Here is a 22,865-nt window from a genome sequence, read left to right as displayed (position 1 = left end):
CTTTGATTGTGCAGACTACCATAATATACTTCTGAATAGGTGGCATTTTTAAATCTACATGGAAACTCCAGTGGATCCTGAAACAGTGGCCCAAAATGTTATTGGCTTGTCTAATGTACCTATAGGACAATACTTCTTGGACAACTACCCTAGCTTCCAGTAGGCTTCCAGATGCAATTCAAAGTGATACCTAGCATCCTTAAGGTCATTCCTGCACAACACCTAGCTACTTGAATGACTATCTCCTATAATGTTTGCCAGCCTTAATCAATCTGTCAGAGTCAGTTTGTTTGGGGACCTATCAATAAAACACAGTCATTGATGAGATCAAAGTCATAGTCATTCAAAAAACAACAACAGCAACAAAGACTGTTTGTTTGTTTTTTCTCCCATGATGATGAAGTCCGCAATAATACTCTTCTTGTCAAGGGATGTATCAAATCTTTTGTATCACTCTATACTTTGAAATTTTATCCTTTTTTATTTATTTTTAATATTATACATGATGAACTGAGAGGTCTTCATTTTTTTAAAAAAAAGAATTAAATTTATTCTTAAAATTATTGTTGGTTTAGATCTGACGTCTTCCCTACCAAAGTCCAGGGTAGGTCAAGTATTTACAAAGTTTTTCAAGATGGACTAGTTGCTCGCTTGCTCACACCAGAAATAGTGAAATGTTGCTGTGATAGGTTATTTGCAATCTAGTTATCTCCCCCACTCACCTCCTAGGAATGACAACAACCGAGTTGTACCTGTTTTTTTTTTTAAACTGTGGCATATACTGAAAAAAACAAAATAAATTATTAGCCTGCATGAATTCTACTTTTTTTAAAAAAAAAGTTTATCTTTTCTACATACAGAAACACTTGAATCAACAACTACTGCTTTCTTTAAAAATACATAAACCTAACCCAAGAGGAAGCTAAATTTGCATAACTCAGATGAAGGGCAGTTGGCACTGCTGTAAGAAGAATAAATCAAGTAAAGAATAGGCTTTGCATTTGACTTTATGCAGCTTTCTGATTGTTACTATGATCCTTGGGCACACACTAAAACAAAACATCTATAATATAATTCAAATAGTGTTATCTATAACATAGTTAAGGCTGTAAGGAGGGGGAAAGTGTTTTTTTCTGTGTTGTGTCTGCAGTGAAAGTTTACATCAATTGTACAATCCTGAAGACTGAGAAACAGTAAAACAGAAAATATATGTACTTGGAAGTAAAACCTATTAAGTTCAGAAGAGTTGACTTCCAACCAACTGATATACTGTTGACTTACAACAGTTCATTTAGTGACCATTCAAAGTTACAAAAGCACTGAAAAAGTGACTTATGACCATTTTTCACACTTACAACCTTTGCAGCATCCCCATTTATATTCAGATGCTTGAAAACTGATTCACACTTTTGACAATTGCAGTGTCCCAGAGCCATGTGATTCCCCTTTTGCAACCTTCCAACAAGCAAAGTCAATGGGGAAACCAGATTCAGTTAGAGTTACAACTGTGTTACTAATTTAAGAACTGCATTGATTCACTTAACAAATAGTAATACTGTAGCACACTTAGACTTATATACCTCTCCCTATGCTTTACAGAGCTCTCTAAGTGGTTTACAGAATCAACCTATTGACCCCCAATAATCTGGGTCCTCATTTTACTGACCTGGGAAGGATGGAAGGCTGAGTCATCCTTGAGCTGGTCAGGATCGAGGGAATCAAACACCTGGCAATGTGAGCAGAGTTAGTTACAATACTGCATTCTAACCACTGTGCCACTACAAACACTGCAAAAAAAGTCAGAAAATGGGGCAAAATTTGCTTAACAAATTTCTCACTAAGCAAAATAAATTTGGGGCTCAGTTGTGGTTCTAAGTTCAGGACTACCTATGCCTCACTTATTGTGGGAGCAATTACCTATTGAATGAGTTTCTTTCTGAATAGTCTTGTCTAAAATTAATTATCCTTTTCCCCCCAAAATGTTAACATTGTTTTAAAGTGCCACCCCCAGCCTCCAATTTAGTTCAGAAAAAAAATAAAAATAAAAATCAGAGAGTTGAATTTGTGTACCAAGCTGAAAGTTTAAGGAATCTTCTTTTTTTTAATTTCAGGGGAAATCTCCACATGTTTTTATTAAGGTTTTCATCAGCTGAGAATAAGGCAATGGTCAATTTAACTTTCAGTGGAAAACAGGGAAAACTTGAGCTAGTAACTAATGTTTAATGGAATTGTTACAAACATACCTGCCACATTTTAATGTCATTACTTTTTCAAATATCTCAAGAATCTTGCAGTTTGGTTGCAGGCTTTATAATCACTCTCATTTACATTATTAAATATATCTTATTTCTTAAGCAAACAGGACCAACAAATGCTTGTTGTGGTGAGAAAAGGCAACCTTCAGGGAATGACAAGGACTCAACATTTAGAATGTTCTGGTCCTTAAGCATTTTATAATGCTCAGATGCTGAGATGAGTCATTATTTTGGTTATTAAATGTTACATCTTTAACCAGAGTTGGAAGCACTATTAGACAATAGGCACTTTTCTCCCATTAAGTAGCTCATTAAACTTAGTTAATTGCTTAAATGTAATGAACTACTTCATTTGTCCATTGATCTCATTAAGGAATATGCATGTTCAAGCAGCAAATTTCCATATGTGCACACCTAGCTGGATTAAGAAAGAAAAATCCAAATAAATAGTCTATATTATCTCAGTGCATTTATTTGGGCTGCATACATGCCAAAAATCAGAAAGACAACCAAGTCTTTCTCATCCAATTATATAGATTATTATCATGATATTGGTCTGGTCTGATTTATCCCTTTGCAAGATTAAACTGTTGGAATACTTTCCCTTTTTACATGGTACAAAAAATACTGATATACTTCAGTTGATCGTGCATTCTTGATAGTGTTTTTATACCAACAACACTGTAGAAAGGCTTTTATTTAACTGCATTCTTTCCATATTCTTTCAGCATGCTGTATGTTACTAAATGCATACATCCTATTTCCTTTTCTTTAACAGAAATGACATTTTGAGGGGGAAAAAAGAATAATGTTTGGAGACTTGGCAACAATTATTCCTATGATGTAAATAGTGGGATATTTTTCATTATTCGTACTGTTCACATACAAAATAGGATCAAGAGCTATAGTTTCTGTCATGGCAGGATATTTTTCTTTCTTTCTTTCTTGAAGCTTTTCTCTACTCTTCATCAAAATGCGTTTCTATTCCTGTTTTTTTCCCCTGTGCCCTAGACAACAATATAACATTCAGATTTATTTCAGCAATGGCAAGATTGTTTTGATAATGGGAAAACCACAGTCCAAGTTAAAAGATGGAGCCTGACTCACTGACTTTCTCCATTTATCTATTCCGTGGCTCACATAATTATCCACCCTAGCTATTTTCTGTACACATTCTTCAAACTATCAAGAAAGCCTCAGTCAAAAATCCTTTCTTATTATACATGAGACAGAGAGTCTAGGCACAGTATTTATCCCCTGGAATATTTAGTATTGCAATTTCTTTCTATGAAATCACCAGAGCAATGTACCACATGTGCTTATCCATACACACAGTCCTTTTTGTAAGGTCTTTGTGTTCTTCTGAGCCCCCAAATTCCAGCTGGAGTTTAACATTGTCAGCCTTTAATCTCTTTATGGCTAAAATTTGCTTTTAAATAGTTCTTAGCATTAAACTGGCTATATCTCGGGAAGTTATTTAGGTTTTTGCATGGCTGGCAGAAATGGTCTTAAAATGGTTGGAGGGAATGCAAAACTCAGAAGAACCTCCATTTTGAAACAATGTGATGGGATCATACAGAATAAATTCTTGTTTACCAAAAGTGTAATTGATGGTTCTGGACTGAAATGTTTGCTGAACTATAAAGATTTGGTCCTTAAGGTTCTGGTTTGCTTTTTTTCCTACAGATTCAGCATGTCTCATGTGGCAACATGAGGACAACACCCCAAACCACATGATTTAGCCAACTAAAATGCAGCATAGGGAAGAGGGGAAAAGAGAGTAAGAGAAATTGATTCAAGGACAAGATTCAGTGACTGATTGACTATGTTTACAAGGCAATGCTTTGAATATCATTATTTTCCCCAATCAGACAGCCTCTTAATAAAAACTTGCAGGGGTCCTGGAGCAGGGTTCTGTAATTCTAGCATTTTGTGCTTAGTTACTTTATTGTTGCCTGGTCTCTCATTTTGTGAACTGTTTTTGCTAGCTGACATGGTTTAATGGCTGTTTTATCACATGTAAAGAACAATTTGTTGTTCTATTTACTTCTACCATACTCTCCAACCATTAAGTCACTCAAATTCAAGAAGGGGCATCTTGTAATGGATATCTCACTCATTACAAGTAATACCTCATCTCCTTGTAAAGCTTGTCCTAATGTACCTGTTTAACATTGAGTAAAAAGCATTCTTTATAAAAGAGATCATTAGCACTGAAAATTTCATTGTCTTCTGTCCTAGGACAGTAAAGTTACAAGCATGAAGACTATAATAAATACCTGCACAGATGTTTATGATATTTGACAGCATTTTCTTCTTAAATGTCAGCTTTCTTTCCATTAGGCTGAAAAACAAAATAAACAACAAGAACAAGAACAACAACAAAAACCCTGTTATTTCTTATGCTAGTATATAGGAGTGCAGGTAATATGTGACAACCACAATCTTGACTGAAATTTTTTGGCTGCTAAGTGATGTGGTCATTAAGCAAGTCATCACATGATCAGGCCCACTTTTATGGCTATTTTTTAGCATGGTTGTAAAGTGAAACAAATGGTTATTAAAGGAACTGTGTGGTTAATAAACAAATCTGGCTTTTGCTTTGTGGATGCTGGGAGGGTCAACAAATTGTAATCACCTGACTGCAGGATGCTGCAACCATCATAAATGGAAGTCAGTTGCAAAGTACTCGTGATACCAGAGAGGTTGTACAACAGTCATAACTTCAAGGGTGGGTTGTAAGCCACATTTTTCGGAACTGTTGTAACTTTGAACTGTCATTAAATGAATGGTCGTAAGTTGAGGACTACCTGCTTGTAGATGTGATAGTTTCTGTATTTTCCCCCCTCAGATTTCATTTCAACTCCTTGAAATGATCCAGACTAGATCAGGCCATTTGAATCAGAATCAGAATAGAAATGGAAGTGACCTGGGAGGTCTCTTAGTTCAGCCCCTTGCTCAAGCAGGAGACACTATGTGATTTTAGAAAGGTGGCTGTCCAATCTCTTCTTAGAAACCTCTAGTGGTTTCTAAATACTTGGATTAGGGCCTTCAAAATAGATTAGACGGTGGTTTAGGACGCTGAGCTTGTCGATCAGAAGGTCGGCAGTTTGGCGGGTTGAATCCCAAGTGCTGCGTAACAGAGTGAGCGCCTGTTACTCATCCCAGCTTCTGCCAACCTAGCAGTTCGAAAGCACGTAAAAATGCAAGTAGAAAAATAGGGACCACTATGGTGGGAAGGTAACAGCGTTCCGTGGGCCTTTGGCGTCTAGTCATGCTGGCCACATGACCACGGAGACGTCCTTGGACAAGCACTGGCTCTTCGGCTTTGAAACGGAGATGAGCACCGGCCCCTAGAGTTGGAAACAACTAGCATGCATGTGCGGGGGAACCTTTACCTTTACCTTTTTAATATTTGCCCTCTAAATATGTTTTCTGGATATCCACATGAAAGCATCCACCTTTAAGCAGTTGTTTCCAGTTCCTATAAACTGGGCCTTATAAATATTGACACCAATGTGTGAGTGCCTAAAGCCAAGGCCCCTGGGATAGTTAACAATAAAGACAGTTATTATTACACTCATAATATGTTGTTTCAGTAGGACAGTTACAAAGTGGCTTGAAGGTGACAGCCTTTCTGTCTTCCTGAAATATATGAAACCAATCTGAGTCTAATTTGAACTAACAAGCCTAATTTGTCAAATTACTGGAAGGCATTAAGCAAATGACACTTACTTTGCTTTGCAACAGCCTCATACATCTTCCGCATAGACCTTACATAACTGATCTGTGTGTGGTGACTGTTATGAGGAAATACACATTAGTCTCCAGGTAATCTTTGATTTGACATACTGTCATTGGAATGCATGCTATGTTTACCTGAGAAACATTAGATTGTAGGCATAGGAGGGATCCGCCTTTTTCAAAATACTTTCTACTGAAGCTATTATCACTTTCCTATGAAAAGGAGGACATATTTTTCTGCGGTGGATAATAACGGTTAGATATCAATAGCGTAACTAAAGGAAATATGGTTTCCCAAAGCTGTGGCTTTCATACTACAGTTGTCCTTCCTGGTCATTAAACAAGTTTGAAAAAGCTTGAATTAAAATATTAATTAATAATATTAATTAAGAACTAAAGAGAAATTTCTTAATGGTGAGAACAATTAACCAGCGGAATGGCTTGCCTTCAGAAGTCATGGGTGTTCCACCACTGGAGGCTTTTAAGAATAGACTGGACAGCCAATTGTCTGGAATAGTATAGGGCAGACATGTCAAACTCGTGACGTCACGTGATGTCAAGCAACGTATCAAAGCCTTTTTGCCATTGCCGGCAATGGGGTGGACACAGCTTCCAGATGATGCCTCCGGCCCGCGGGCTGGCAGTTTGACACCCCTGGTATAGGGTCTGCTGCTTGAGCAGAGGGTTGGACTAGAAGACTTCCAAGGTCCCCTCCAATTTTGTTATTCTATCATTCTATATTATATTTGACAAGTAAAATCAGTTTTCAATACCAAATAGTGTTATAGAGTTGCAGTAATTTAGTCCACTAAACTGAGCAAATAAAAAAAAACTATTTAGTATGAATTTAACTTTTGTAACTTAATCTGGTTGTCCTTAAAAAAAGTCCTACGTATTTTGTTAATCTTATAGAACTTCTGCATAGCCTCTGGATAAGGGTTAGGTTACTCATTATTAATTTCAATTTTCTGGGCAAGAACAGCTTTGCTAGGTTATTCATGTACCCGTAACCCATCATCTATTAGGTAATTGCAATGTATATTATATAGGACCATCCCTAAATGTGTTTACAACAGTGGGATTGTGAGATTTCACGAGGGACCTGTCTTCCCTATATATTCTCCTCCCTTCCTCCTCATTTTAGTCATAACTTATATATTATTGTCATTTTGATGTGACTCTATATGTTTATCCATATATTTATTGTTTCATTTTAATATTATAAGCTGTCTAGACTCACCTTGTCTGGTGAGTGATTCAGACTCCCCCCCCCCCTTTTACCTTGGACTAAATATAGGTCAGCTATATCTAATATACTACTTCACTGTTCATTCACAGAAATAGGATTCTTTCTGTAATTATCATTAAAGCCTTCTTTGTTGTAATATTTGTTCCCTGGAAAGTTTAGGTTCTAAAACGTAAGTTTCCATTCAGCTTTCCCAATGTCTACTCGGTTTTAGTTATCTTTAACAAACCTGTTTTTATATTTATGACAGTTGCAGATCACCATTTGGGAACTTCACCGGCAGCTTCTGATAAGCAAAGTCAATGGGGAAGCTGGCAGGAAGTTAACAAGTGGTGTTCACATAACATCCTACTAAATGACCTGCAGGGATTTGGTTAACAATTGCAGCCAGATTGTAAGTTGGCAGGGATGTGCGACACTTGATTTAACAACCACACGACTTAGCAGAGGAGTTGCCAATTCCAACTGCAATGAGTAAGTGAGCACTACCTGGGTTAGCCTATAAATGCTTTCCTTTGTTAAACAGATTGTCCATCTGGAATTCATTCATCAAGGATTCTCTTCTGTTCCACAGAAGAGGTAAAGATATATTTTGTAAATACCATAAAAGAAATAGTTTCATGCAGCAGGTTTTTTTTTGTTGTTGTTGTTGTGGATGGTACCAATGTTTAATGCATTTATGCATACAGTTCTATCTGGATGAATGTTGTAGTCTGGTGTGAATGCAGATCTGCCACTCTTAAGCAATTGACTGTTTCGAATGAAATAAAGGAAAACTAATAGAAGGTAACAGAAGACAAAAGTGAAGTGAAAGGCAAATAACTAATATAACAAATACATTCCCCTGATGCAGGTTTTTTCCCCCCCAGTATTCAAGTCATGGGAAATGCCTCAAACAAACTTTGCAATGATTCCAAAATTCTTCCGCTTCACAGCCTTGCACTATACAGATAGTTTTTGAATTGCAATCACAATTGAGCCCAAAAGTTATGTTGCTAAACAAAACATTTGTTAAGTGAGTTTTGCCCCATTTTATGAACTTTCTTGCCACAGTTCTTAAGTGAATCACTGCAGTTGATTAAGTTAGTAACACAGCTGTTAAGTGAATCTGGTGTTCCCATGGACTTTGCTTGTCAGAAGGTCACAAAAGGGGATCACATGACTCTGGGACACAGCAATGGTCATAAATATGAGCTAGTTGCCAAGCATCTGATCACATGACCATGGGGATGATGCTAACGTCGTAGTTGTGAAAAATGGACATAAGTCACATTTTTCAGCATTGTTGTAATTTTGAATGATCACTAAATGAACTGTCGTAAGTCAAGGACTACCTGTAGTTCAGAGATGGATCCTTTTTGCAATTACAAGTCTCTGAAAAGCATGCAAACCAACCTCACAAGATGAAACTAGAAACTGGTCAGCTGAGAAAAAAAAACAAACCACAGTAACTAATATTTGTTGGCTTAAGGGCCATTATTTCCCACTGATCCAATCCTACATGCCAATTTCAGTTCCAAAATGTTGTGGTCTCATATTTTATCAATAGCTCTAACACTGAAGAAAAAAATGAGTAATTGAATCAACTTTTTCTTGTATAGCTTTTTATTTAATTATCAAAAAAGAAAAAAAGAAAATAATTCTTAATACAATTGTTTACATTATATTAGAATAGCTATCAAGCTGGCAGTTATTTGATTTCAGTACAAGATTAGCAAGTATAGGTGAGTCAGTATTGTAAATATTTTAATGGTAGGTGAAGCATAACTCAATTATCAGCTAATAAGAAAACCTGGCACAGGTTAGGGACAGATCATCTTGAAAAAAATTCTTGCATGTGGTCACTAGGAGTCAAATACAACCTGAGAACATATAAACTAAGCTAAACCAAGCTAAGCAACACAACACGCAACACAAAATTGGACCTAGGAATCTCTAGCAGAAGGCATGCATATGGCAGTGGTTACTATGTATTATATCAAGTTTGTTTCTTTACCTTTCTCATTCTTTCCAGCTACATTCTGCACATTGCACTCATTATCAATCAGCTGAACATAAGGCTCAAATCTTATATCTGTCCTCCTAAACCAGGGGTGTCAAACTGCTGGCCCGTGGGCCAGTTTCATCATACCGAAGCCGTGCCCACCCCATTGCCAGCAATGCAAAAAGAGTTGCGATATGTAGAGACATGTCACGTGATGCGGCGAGTTTGACCCCCGTGTCCTTGGTGAAGAGCCTTGGTGGAGCAGTGGGCTAATGCCTCCTTAAGTAACACCAGCTGCCTGCAATTAGTGCAGGTTCGAGTCCCACCAGGCTCAAGGTTGACTCAGCCTTCCATCCTTCCGAGGTAGGTAAAATGAGGACCCAGATTGTTGGGGGCAATTAAGCTGACTTTGTAATAATGCCGCTTGGGGTGTGTGTGAAAGCCCTAATAAGCAGGCATATACATAGAATGAAGGCTACTGCTAAGCTTGTAAGCCACCCTGAGTCTTCGGAGAAGGGCGGGATATAAATGGGATTAAAATAAAATAAAAATAATAAATAAAATAAACACTGCCATTGCATTTTCCTGTCTTGCAACAGGTACTCTGTTAGTTTACCAAGCACATTATCTATTCTACCCATCTGATGATAGAACTTTCAGGTGTCCTGTTCCTCATGACCTGCTCTGTGAAATGACTGAAAACACCAGGGATCCAACCTAGGCCTTTTGCAGTTTGAACTACTAGTCCATATGTTTTTACCATTCTCCTTTTATTTCCCATACATCCCATAACAGCAATCAGCCTACAAGGCTCACCCACTGTTATTAATCACATGTCCTGAATCAAGAAAGGACAAATCAACAAACTTAGAAATATTTGGCAGAATGTGTCTAATTAACTAATATTAAGGATTTTGTCTGGTGAAGAGGGTAATACTGTAATAATGTAATATTTTGTGCTAAGTCTTTATTCCCCCCCATCTCAGCTCATCTGGCCAAATCAGCAATTTGGCTGAAAAGGTTAAAATAAATGCTTATTGGTTAGTGCTTGCTGAAGTGATTAATCCTGTGGAGATGCAGTTGTCAACAGGGAAAAAAGAACAGGTTTAGCAACTTATTATTCTTTACGCAAAGAAATGCATATACTTAAAATAATAACAAAGGCCACTGGTAACTGGTAATCGCAGCTTAAATTGCAGACTTCATTCAGCAGTTATAATGCTTCAGTCCCTCAGTTGAGAACTCAGTGAGAATTTCCTTAAAATTCACACGAATAGTTACAACAGGGCAAATTGTTTGCTACAATAAGTCACTAATCTTTCACAGTGGCGTTATTCAACTCAAAATGAAATGATACTTGAAAATGTTCAACATAGCCCCTATAACCATCAGCTTTTATAACTCAAGTTTTGAATGTGATGTTTCAAAGTTAAAACTCACAAGAACAACTCAGAGTTCGAAAAGTGGTTGCTTCTAATTTATTAGCACTTGCCAATTGCTTCTTAGTCATCAGTAATGCAAAATTTCAGAAATGGCCATTTGCTGTTACAAAATACCCTTGATTGGTATATATTGCTAAGCACATTTAATTTGTGCTTAGATTGTAAGCCGCCCTGAGTCTTCGGAGAAGGGCGGGATATAAATGGGATTAAAATAAATAAATAAAAATAAATATATAATGATAGGACCTTTGTACTGTTGAACATTATGAATCAGTTTCATGCATGCATAGCACTTTGACACATTTGAGTGGACTTTAGGGCTGGGATTGACTCTCAGAACCACTGAAAAACAATTTCCAATGAGGAAATATTGGATGAGCATGTATATGTACAAAGGTTTAGAGAGGCACGTTATTTTTTTTAAAAAAAACATGTATTTAATCAGGCAGGCCATGCAGCAAAATCAAAGAAAAACAAACAAACAAAAGTCCCTGGAAATGGAATGAAACCCAGAATAAAGAGAGAGGTGTATGTTTTTATTTATTTATTATTATTTGCATTCCACCTTTATTGTTTATATAAATAACTCAAGGCAGCAAACACATCCAACAAATCTTCTTCCTCCTATTTTATCCACAATTATGACTCTGTGAAGTAGGTTGGACTGAGAGAGAATGATTGGCCCAAATTACCCAGCTGGCTTTCATAGCTAAGGAGGGACTAGAATTCACCATCTCCCATTTTCTAGCCTGGTGCCTTAACTGCTAGATCAAACTGGCTCATGTATTCCCCCAGTAATTAAATTAAATTCCAAGAAATTTCCTAGAAAACTGAACTTTGGGCTATATGTTAGATTATGAATCATCAACACGTCAACTGTTTATGAAAAATAAATTCTTTGAATTGAGTTTGGAAGAAAGAATTTTCGGATTGGAAAAATATCTCCATCACGAGGGCACAAGATTTAGAGAAGCACTGGAATAGCAGAACTTGTTCTTGGTAATCCTAGTTTCTTTTGGCAATGTCTTTTAGCTACTAAAAGACATTGCCAAAAGAAACTAGGATTACCAAGATTTTGCTGCATGGCCTGCAAAATGACTGAGTGGCTTTGGTTTTTGGACCTTCTGTTTTGGAGATCTTCCATTTCCTGTCCCAAATGAAGTGGCACTACAGAGCCAGTACACAATCTGATGATCCTCCTAGACTTGTGGCTCCTGCTTTAGCAGCAGGTGTCAGCAGTGACTAGCAGGACCATTGCACAACTTCAGACTGGTGAGTGAGGGTCTGCTCATTGTCACTCAAGAAATTGTTCTGGAATCTACTTTAATTTATCATGATTTCATCCAACATAAAGCTCTTTTCTACTTTTCATTTTCTAGACCAGAATCCACAAAACTTTTTTTTAAAAAAAACTAAGACTGCATCAACGGAGGGAGAGTATCAAAATCACATGAAATATCAGCAGTGCTATACTGTATACTGCACTATTTGAAAGCACACTTGGAATACTGCATCCAATTCTGGTCACCATGATAAAAAAAGACATTGAGACTCTAGAAAGACTGCAGAAAAGAGCAGCAAAGGTGATGAGGGGTCCGGATGCTAAAATGTATGATGAACAGTTGCAGAAAGTGACTAGGGGGTCAACCTATTCTCCAAAGCACCTGAGGGCAAGAGAAGAATTAACAGATGGAAACTCATCAAAGAGAGATCCAATCTAGAACTAAGGATGAATTTCCTGACAGTGAGAACAATTAATCAGTGGAATAGCTTGCCTTCAGAAGTTGTGGATGCTCAATCACTGGAGGTTTTTAGGAGAGATTGGACAGCAATTTGATCTAAATGATATAGACCTCCTGCTTGGGCAGAGGGTTTGAACAGAAGACCAAGTTTCCTTCCAACTCTATTTTCTGTTTTCTGGAAGCCAACACAGCTAAGGAAGCAATGATGTCATATGCACTGACTCTCCATTACCATTAACTCCTTGTGCCACCACATTCTCCATCACTTCAAGCTTTCAAATATGTTTCAAAGGCCGCCCCATGTGAAACCCATTGCAGTAGTCCAGACTGATGGTCACAAGGGCATGAGTGACAATGAGCAGACCCCCCCACAAACCAGTCTGAAGTTGTGCAATGGTCCTGCTAGTCACTGCTGACACCTGCTGCTAAAGCAGGAGCCACAAGTCTAGGAGGATCACCAGATTGTGTACTGGCTCTGTAGTGCCACTTCATTTGGGACAGGAAATGGAAGATCTCCAGAACAGAAGGTCCAAAAACCAAAGCCACTCAGTCATTTGGATTGTGCTAAATCTGTTGGGCCACATCCAGAGCTCTACATCCTTCAGGCACTGAGGCAGAAACTCTATTCTCTAACTCTGATGACCTGGTATGGAAATATCAAACTGTGTATCATCATCATAAATACATGTCCATATATGCTGTAAAGGTTTTCCTTTGAATCCTTATTGCTTTGCAGTGTTATTTTTATTTTGGTTCATTGAGCTTTGGCAGATAAACACTTGACATATGTGTGCTATTGCTGGTCAAGCTTTCTTTTGAAAATGGTTATTTCACTGTACAACTGTATTTGGATTATTTTTCAGGAATAAGACTAACAGTTGGGTACATAATTCAGAAACTGAATGTTTGCGAGCAGAAGGAGGAAGCCTCTATGAAGCCAATTGCGAGAAAGAAGCTGATCACCAAAACAGACATCAGGAAGAATTTATTGCAGAAAGAGCTGTTCAGCAATGGATCAGACTATCTCAGAAGGTGGTAAACTAATTTCTCCCTTAAGCAGAGGCTGAATTATCATCTGTTAGAGAAGATGGGATGGTGGATTGCTGAACTGGACTATATTGTTTCAAAAATACTTCCCAGCAATGATGTTCTGTGATTCTACCGTATGCATACATATTTATTGATTAATTATTATTGTTCATTGTGAGATATATTGAAGTGAATGTACAAAGAGTGAAGAAAAGCATTGCTTCTATCTCCATAACTTTAATAAGTAAAGACACCTTAGTAAATGAAACAGGAAAATAATCCTGGAAATATCTTCACCCACCATTTGCTACTCATTTCTGCCAGAGAAGCAAGGCACATCAAAGAGCTTCACACTTTGTCTGTTCATTCAAGTCCTGAAAATTCAGATAGATTGATAGATAATCTTTATTGTCACTTTTTACTGTGGGCACAATGGCACACATTAAAAATGAAATTTAGTTGCTTGCTCTCAAAGGGTACACATACATAACATACATTTAAATATACTATATAACATATGTATAGACCTACATCCTTACATATAAGTAACATGTAAATATTAATCACTGTTCATCTTGAATACATAACAGAAGAAGGAAGCTTTAGAGTTCACAAGGTTAATAGTGTATGGAACAAAACCATGACTGAATCTGGATGTTCTACTTTGGATACCACAGAGTCTCCTCCAGGAAAATAACAAGGAAAACAGGTCATGAAGAGGATGTGTGGTGTCCCAGACAATCATGTGGACCCTGCTCAAGCAACATTTATATGCTATGTCCTGGACGGGAGGGGGGGAACTGCCAATAATATTTTCAACCATCCTCACCACTCTCTGCACCACATTCCTGTCTGAAGCAGTGATGCTTCTAAACCAGACTGTGATGCTATATGACAGGATGCTCTCAATCGTCCCTCTGTAGAAAGTGGTAAGGACAGGAGAAATAAGACGTGCTTTTCTCATGCGATGCAGAAAATGCAGGTGCTGCTGTGCCCGCTTCACCAGGTCTTGTTCTGTCCCAGCCTATGTATATTTTTGTTACTTCACAAAGCCAAACCCCTCTTTTAACAAGTAGATTGGAAAACCAACCCCTTTTATTTGAGTTAAAGGTAAAGGTAAAGGTTCCCCCGCACATGTGTGCTAGTCGTTTCCAACTCTAGGGGCCAGTGCTCATCTCTGTTTCAAAGCCGAAGAGCCAGCGCTTGTCCGAGGACGTCTCCATGATCATGTGGCCAGCGTGACTAGACACCAAAGGCGCACAGAATGCTGTTACCTTCCCACTGTAGTGGTCCCTATTTTTCTACTTGCATTTTTACATGCTTTCTAATTGCTAGGTTGGCAGAAGCTGGGATGAGTAACAGGTGCTCACTCTGCTACGCGGCACTTGGGATTCGACCCGCCAAACTGTTGTCCCAAAAGCAAAAGCAACAGGAGCACATCGCTTCAAAAGCAAAACGGAGCACGAATCAAACAGGAAATAGTTCACAGGCAAAGCAAACAAAACCTGATCCCTTGAAATTGGAGTCCTTTGCAAATGGTTGCTTCAGCAACCAGCACCGCCCACACCTTCCCTTTTTATTATGCAGTCCCAAGGCATGGCTTCTCAATGCCTTCTCCTCCTCCCCTGGAGCTGCCCCATTGCCTCCCTTTGTCCTCCTCTTGTAACCTGTCAGCATTTGTGAGCATCTATAATGTCTTCCAGCTGTGCGTCCTCAAAGTCTGAGTCAGCTTACCAGCACATCTGAGTCTCATCCTGAGCATGAATGGAGGGGCCAGGTTCTTCATCAGATTGTAAGTCCTGGATCTCATCAGAGCCTTCCTCTGGCTCTGATGGCTCCCCAGCCCCTCTTCCTCCTCCTCTGATTCCCCAGACTCAGCTGCCAGGATCAAAGGCTGGCACGGAATCACAACAGGTCTCACTGTTGAGCAACCAAACCAGCCTACTTGTTAACTGCATACCCAGGAATTTGATGATGGTAACATCTCCATAGGTGAATCATTAATGCACAGAGGAGTGTGGCTGTGCTTGCCTTTTCTGAAATTGACAATGATCTCTTTTGTTTCTTTCCACCTCTGAGTTATTTGAGTGAAATGTATGTCCACCTTTGGAGAAAAGGTAGAAGTTGCATGGCACCAGCTTCACAGTCTTGGGTGATTGCTGAGGTGTAAGTCCTAGCATTGTCATGCTATAGTATAAACCAAAGCAAATCCACATGATAAATACATGTGCTGTATTTCACCAATATGTAACCATGAATTGTGTGGATAGTCAATGCCTCACCCTTTTCTGAAGGGAGTGATGTGATAAAATTCCATGGACTGATACTTTATTTATGAATCCTAATGTTGACTCTATGTCATGTTGTTGTGAAGAAATTCCTTCCATTCATTCCCACAGCATAACAACGATTTGTTGGCAAATGTCTCCTCCTGAAACTTTCATCTCTGCCATCAGCAACCAACAAAAATGTCTTGCACAAGCCTTACAATATTGACAAATATCAAGTATTGTGATTAACACGTTTTTGTAAAAGACTGGTCTTGACAGCAATTTCTCTTTGAGTAATCCACTGGTAGGCTGTAAACACTTCACCAACCTTATGTGAAACTCATTGGTTGCTGTCTTAAATGACTACTTCATTTTTTATTATTATTTTTCATTGCACAAGCCAGCTCTTCTCTGCTTACCATTTTTACCATTTGTCTTAATGCAGAAAGGTACTCTCATCAGCATAATTATCACCATTAAAAAACAAAAAAATCCTCATTTGGCAGTGAATTTTAATTGTAGGAATTCCTTAGAGAAAAAGGTAAATGTTCCCCTGTCCAGTTGTGCCCAGTGGTGCTCATCACTATTTCCTAGCTGAGGGAATCCAGTGTTGTCCAAAAATGCTTCCATGGTCATGTGGCCTGCATGAGTATATGCCAAGGCACATGGAACGCTGTTACCTTGTTAGCAAAGTGGTACCTATTTATCAACTTGCATTTGCACGCTTTCAAACTGCCAGGTTTATTTTATTTATTTTATTTTAATTCCATTTATATCCCGCCCTTCTCCGAAGACTCAGGGCGGCTTACAAGCTTAGCAGTAGCCTTCATTCTGTGTATATGCCTGCTTATTAGGGCTTTCACACACACACCCCAAGCGGCCTTATTACAAAGTCAGCTTAATTGCCCCCAACAATCTGGGTCCTCATTTTACCTACCTCGGAAGGATGGAAGGCTGAGTCAACCTTGAGCCTGGTGGGACTGAAAATCAATCCCAGGACGTTGTTTAGACACTCATGAGTACTTATTACAAACTTCTATTTCACAAAGAATGCAATATATCTTTTTTTCTCACAGCAACGCTGTCAACTGAAGTGAAAGAACAGATACAAAAAACAAGTCATAGCTTCTAGCAGATCTATTGACAATATTTGACCCTCATAACTGGTTCAGGCAAGATTCAAATTGCAAAAGGGGTTCAGGAAGACACATTCAGGTTTATAGCTGAGGTATATTTTTTTGTAATAGTTGATAGACTTTGCTGAAGTAAATTCTGTTCTTTGGTAAGTTCACCCTGGTTACTGTATTGCTAAAATATGCTTATAATTCATTGTTATAGTTTTCTGTGGAATTGTATACATTTCTCTTCTTTTTAAATCAACATTTTTTAAAACAATATTTTTTTTTATGTTTCATGGCAAACAACATTCATCATGGCCCTGGAGCATGAGAAAATTGGGGTGTTCCCCCCCAAGTTATCATTGTTACTTGTGGTAGAATACTGAAATCATTTGTGAGCTGTGTGCATCTTTCACCTAACTGATTCATACTGCAGTTCTTTTAAAGGATTTGTTAGACTGATATCTATTTATATACATGCATCGTTGTGAGATCCTATCAATACTGAAATAAATGATTTCCAGCAACATACTAGGTCTGCATGGGTTGTGACAGGCAATTACTAAATCTCTTTATATTTGATCATCATTATATTTAGCAGCAAAAACTGATGAATGGCATCTACAATGGTGTTGTGTTTTGTTTTGTTTTTTGCAAATTTCATTCAAAATTGTGAAAACTGTTTTTTTTTTCTTAATTTAGCCATATAGAATACAATGGGGATAAATGTTCATGGATCAGAGCCTTTTTTGTTAGTTACAAGTTATACATTTTATTTGTCCTAAAGACAGTGATGAAACTCATGTCAGGGAGTGGACAGAATTTCTGTGTAATGGAGGACTATGCAAAAGAAAGAAACATAAGTCTTTGCTATCTCTACGTCTCACTTGAAAGCCCTCCGATGCTATTTTGCAGAACAAAACATTTTGGGAGATGGGATTTGGCACAATAACCACAGTAACTTTCAGAATCAGAATCAGCATAGAGCTGGAAGGGACCTTGGAGGTCTTCTAGTTCAACCCTCTGCTCAAGCAGGGGACCCTATACCATTTCAGACAAATGGCTGTCCAGCCTCTTCTTAAAAATCTCTAGTGATGAAGCACTCACAATGTCTGAAGGCAACTGTTCCACTGGTTAATTGTCCTCACTGTTAGGAAGTTTCTCCTTAACTCCAGGTTGCTTCTCTCCTTGATTAGTTTCCATCCATTGTTTCTTGTCTTGCCTTCTGGTGCTTTGGAAAATAAGTTGACCCCTCCTCCTTGTGGCAGCCCCTCAAATACTAGAATAATGTGATCATGTCACCCCTAGTCCTGGCCAAGCCCAAATCCTGCAACTGTTCATCATATGGTTTAGTCTCCAGGCTTTTAATCATTTTAGTTGCTCTTCTTTGCACTTTTTGCAAAGTCTCAACAGCTTTTTTTAATAATGTAGTGACCAAAACTGGATGCAGTATTCCAGGTGTGGCTTTACTAAGGCTTTATAAAGTGGTACTAATACTTCACATGATTTTGATTCTATGCCTCTGCTTATACAACCAAGGATTTTATTAGCTTTCTTGGCTACTGCTGCACACTGCCGGCTCATGGTTAAGTGATCGTCCACTAGGACTCCAAGATCTTTCTCACAGTTACTGTTTTTGAGCCAGGATTCACCTAATCTGTATTTGTACCTTTGGTTTTTCCTACCCAGGTGTAAAACCTTGCTTTTCTCAACATTTTCTTCAGATAATATTTTTTTTTCAGATTTTCAGATTTCCCCCCCCCAGAAATTTAGGTAATATTTTCTTCAAATAATATGATTTGAGTGAAATTCTATCTTGGAATATGAATTTTCATCTGTTCGCATTTTTTGAAAAAAATGAGGAAAACAAATATTTATTATTTTAGCACTATGAAGAGCAAAGCTTAGTTGAGGAAGCTTTCTCATTGTTTTCCTGAGTAGTTTCATAGGGGGTTCATTTCCCAAGAAGGAGGGGTAATAAAGGAGGAGCAGCCAGTATTTGAATAGGTGGACAACTTGACTTAGTGATGCTTTGCTCAAATAATATTTCTTATATTTATGAAGCAATTTTCTAAATTACTTCTTCTCTTTTGCTGGACTCTCAAACAAGCTCTGATGCCATGACCTCATGAGTTACCAAAATGTATGATATGCTGGATGTTTTTATTTCAAAATATGATTAGGTTCAGTGAAGCATTTTACAGAAGTCCTCTGTGCAATAAATTATATGATTGAAGAAACTGTTTCCTTGGTTCCTTTTATTCTGTCTACAGCTTTGCAGCACAAAGACCTCTGTTACTCCAATTATTTCCAGGCAAAAAAGAAAGTTATCATTGCCAAAACAGAAATGTAAATATTTATATTAGAAGAGTTAGCCTGTAGCCTTATAATAGCATTTTATCTGTTACATTTTAATTATTCCATTTTTTCATTAGGAATTAGAATATTATAATAATTAGGAATATTTTAGTTTTGGTAGACAGCACTGCCATGGATAAAGATTTCTTTATTTGCCCAAATTTGTGCAAGAAGTAAGTATATCAGAGCTGTACAATTATCTTCTTATTTCCTTCTGAACATTCAATAAAATCATTTGTGAATGATAATGGAAATGCTTTTACATGCAACATTTAATCAAACTATGGATGTTATACATACAAGATGTAATGGTGGGCACCAGTGTAGAAAGCTTTAAAAGGAACGCTCCAAAGAGCAACCTGCCTTAATGTTTGTCTATGACTTCCTGAATCACATACATTAAGTCAATATTATGGGACTACATACTGAGCAAGGATTTACATTGTTTGCTCTCCATATATTTAATCTTTTATGGAGAAATTGGCTTTCTCTGCAGAAGCCTCAGCCAGAGGCTTCAGACTGATACTTTACTGCAGACAAGAATAAAGATTACTGTATGTACTGGTCTATAGACATGTGCATGCTTCATAGTTCAAAGACTTGGGTTTTACACTCCAGCTTTTCAAGTCAATAGATATTTGGCCTTGATAGGCTTGAAAGTCCTTGACTGAGGTTGACCTAGTGGTTCTGTTTAACCTGGGAACCTTTGGTTCCAATCTTATGAATACCATCTTTGGAATTAGTCCTTCTGGTATAGTTCTTCTAAGTTCTATTAAGTTTCTTGAATGATTCAGTTGGGCTCTATGTGACATGTGCATTGGACCAAAATATGCCTAGCAGAGTTCTTCTTTAGTCCTTACAGAAAATTTTAGTTTCCTTCAGAGGTCTTGCCTATAATACCCTCTCATTGATTTCCATTTCAGTTTCCAGTTAAACATGCTTACAGTTTGGGTCCTCATTATTTCCATTATGAACTGGTGAATATGCAAAGCAGAAAAGAAACTTGTGTATTTAGATTAGAGATAGAGATGGAAATGGAGATGGAGAGGGAGAGGGATAGAGATAGAGATAAAGATGGAGATGGAGATAGAGATAGAGAGGGATAGAGGTAGAGATAGAGATAAAGATGGAGATGGAGATAGAGATAGAGAGGGATAGAGGTAGAGATAGAGATAAAGATGGAGATGGAGATAGAGATAGAGAGGGATAGAGGTAGAGACAGAGATAGAGATAGAGATGGAGATGGAGATGGAGATGGAGATGGTGGAGATGGAGATGGAGATGGAGATAGATGGAGGGAGGGAGATAGACATGGAGATAGCGATAGAGATAGATGGAGGGAGATAGAGATGGAGATGGAAATGGAGATAGATAGAGATGGATAGAGATAGAGATAGAGATAGAGATAGAGATAGAGATGGAGATGGAGATGGAGATGGAGATGGAGATGATGGAGATGAGGATGGAGATAGAGATAGAGATAGAGATAGAGATAGAGATAGAGATGGAGATGGAGATGGAGATGGAGATGGAGATGATGAAGATGGAGATGGAGATGGAGATAGATGGAGGGAGGGAGGGAGGGAGGGAGATAGAGATAGAGATAGAGATAGAGATGGAGATGGAGGTGGAGGTGGAAGTGGAGATGGAGATGATGGAGATAGTGATAGAGATAGAGATAGAGATAGAGATAGAGATAGAGATAGAGATAGAGATAGAGATAGATAGAGAGATATGTTTAACCTGCATTCCAAGCAGCAGAGCCACTACTTTTAGATCTCCATAGATATTCCAGTTCCACTTGGTGTACTGGTTGTACTTCAATAACAGTTCAATTTTTATACATGTGAAGCATATCCATACAGTAGGTGTGTAAATTGTCATTCTGTTATTTTTATTTTTATTTTTAAATCTATTAAATGGTATGTGGTAGGTTAAATTACTAGTTATTTTCATGATTAGCACCAAAAATCTATAAGATACACCCCAAAATGGTCAGGTAACAAAATTGTCTTGTTCAGTGAACTTGATGTGCCTTTATTTTCAATTAACATATAAAACTGTCTGCATGTTGGTTTTACTAAGCTTCCAAATTATGCTATACCATGTAGCTGGATTTGAAATATCAGTATCTTAATCTACCATACATGATTTGTTTTAATAATTTTGATTCTTCTCTAATGCTTCTCTCCTTTGTTATACTCTGCCTTAACAAGTAACAGAAGACAGCAAAATCCACATTTCTTTTTCTTAGAGATAATAATTGCTTTCTAAACAGATTGCTGGATCTTTGCTGGATATGATGCACCTTCATTACTGAGTAGAAGAAAAAAATGTGTAGGTAATTAACAATGATTTATAGTAACTGCAAAGAAGCACTATAAATTTCAGCATTTTTATTTCTTTTTTTAAAAAAGCTTTTCACCTAGATCAGCAGCAACCTTCTATCACATGATGATCCTATAGACTTGATATCAATTCATTCCATTAAAACATGGGGGTAGGGATGGAGAGATAGAAAGAAAGAAAGAAAGAAAGAAAGAAAGAAAGAAAGAAAGAAAGAAAGAAAGAAAGAAAGAAAGAAAGAAAGAAAGAATTTTCAATAGTAGGTATTTTCAGAACTCCATTATTATGGAGTTTTAAAAGGTAATAAATACAAAACTCCTAAACAGAATTGTCCAGAAGACATGATAGGAAGAGAGAAAGAAAGAAAGAAAGAAACAGTCATAATCACAGTCATAGACACGGACATACACAGTCAAAAAGACATTTTTTTTCCTAAGCAAGTAAAAAGCAGAATTTTCTGCATTGATGAACAAATTGCCTGTTGAGAATAGAGAATAGAACAAACCTTTACACCCAAGAAAAATTGCCATTCTAAAAAAGGTATCCTGCTATTCTACAAAAGCTCTCATTCTACAGAACATTCTATATGCAGAACAAAAACTAAATACAGGCATCAGTAATCTGTGGCCCACAATTTTGTTAGATTATAACTTTCCACATTTATTGAGCAAGAAATTTATGCTTTGGGGAGATCTGTGGACACAGCATCCAGGAGACAGACAAGGGTGGGAAGTTATGAAGAGTGTGATGTCATCATGTCAATATTTTTTTAATGTTAACTGCTCCAATGTGTGAATTGGACAGCCATATACATTTATTTAATAAATAAAGTTGCTGTCCATTCCCATGGGAGTGGTATTGGAGCAGTGGTGGGATTCAGCCTGTTCACATCACTTCGGCAGAACCGGTAGCTAATTTTTTGTTGCCCAGGCCCAGAGTGGACTTCTAGAAGCAGCATCCACACAGAGAACCAGTTGTTCACATATTTGAATCCCACCACTGTATTGGAGCCATACTGAAATACTGTACTACCCATTACTACTAGCCTCTCTTTTTCCTTCTGACAAATCTACTATTAAATGTTGAAGGAACACCAGAAGCCATGCATGGCATGCGGTCCGATCTTGTTTCAAATTAAAACTAGCAGAAATTAACCAGTGGAATGGCTTGCCTTCAGGACTTGTTGGTGCTCCATCCCTGGAGGCTTTTAAGAAGAGACTGGACAGCCACTTGTCGGAAATTGTACAAGGTCTCCTGCTTGTGGAGAGGGTCAGGCTGGAAGTCCCTTCCAATTCTATTATCCTGAAATCAAAATAAAGTCAGAGAAAAGG

At 37.8% G+C, this 22,865-nt stretch overlaps 1 long non-coding RNA gene across 1 annotated transcript; it reads right to left on the bottom strand.

Annotated features, from left to right (window-relative positions):
- Positions 1-1,673: 1,673 nt before the first annotated feature.
- Positions 1,674-6,022, bottom strand: LOC310639976. Its single transcript, XR_014492444.1, has 3 exons — positions 5,991-6,022; positions 4,535-4,599; positions 1,674-1,726 (listed from the first exon to the last, which is right to left on the bottom strand). It is a non-coding gene; the product is annotated as an uncharacterized lncRNA (long non-coding RNA).
- Positions 6,023-22,865: the final 16,843 nt, after the last annotated feature.

The sequence above is a fragment of the Vipera ursinii genome, assembly GCF_947247035.1.
Source record: "Vipera ursinii genome assembly, chromosome: 4".
In the NCBI taxonomy this organism is placed as follows: domain Eukaryota; kingdom Metazoa; phylum Chordata; class Lepidosauria; order Squamata; family Viperidae; genus Vipera; species Vipera ursinii.
Note: the sequence above shows the minus strand (reverse complement) of the source record. Positions and strands in the feature narration are given on the sequence as shown.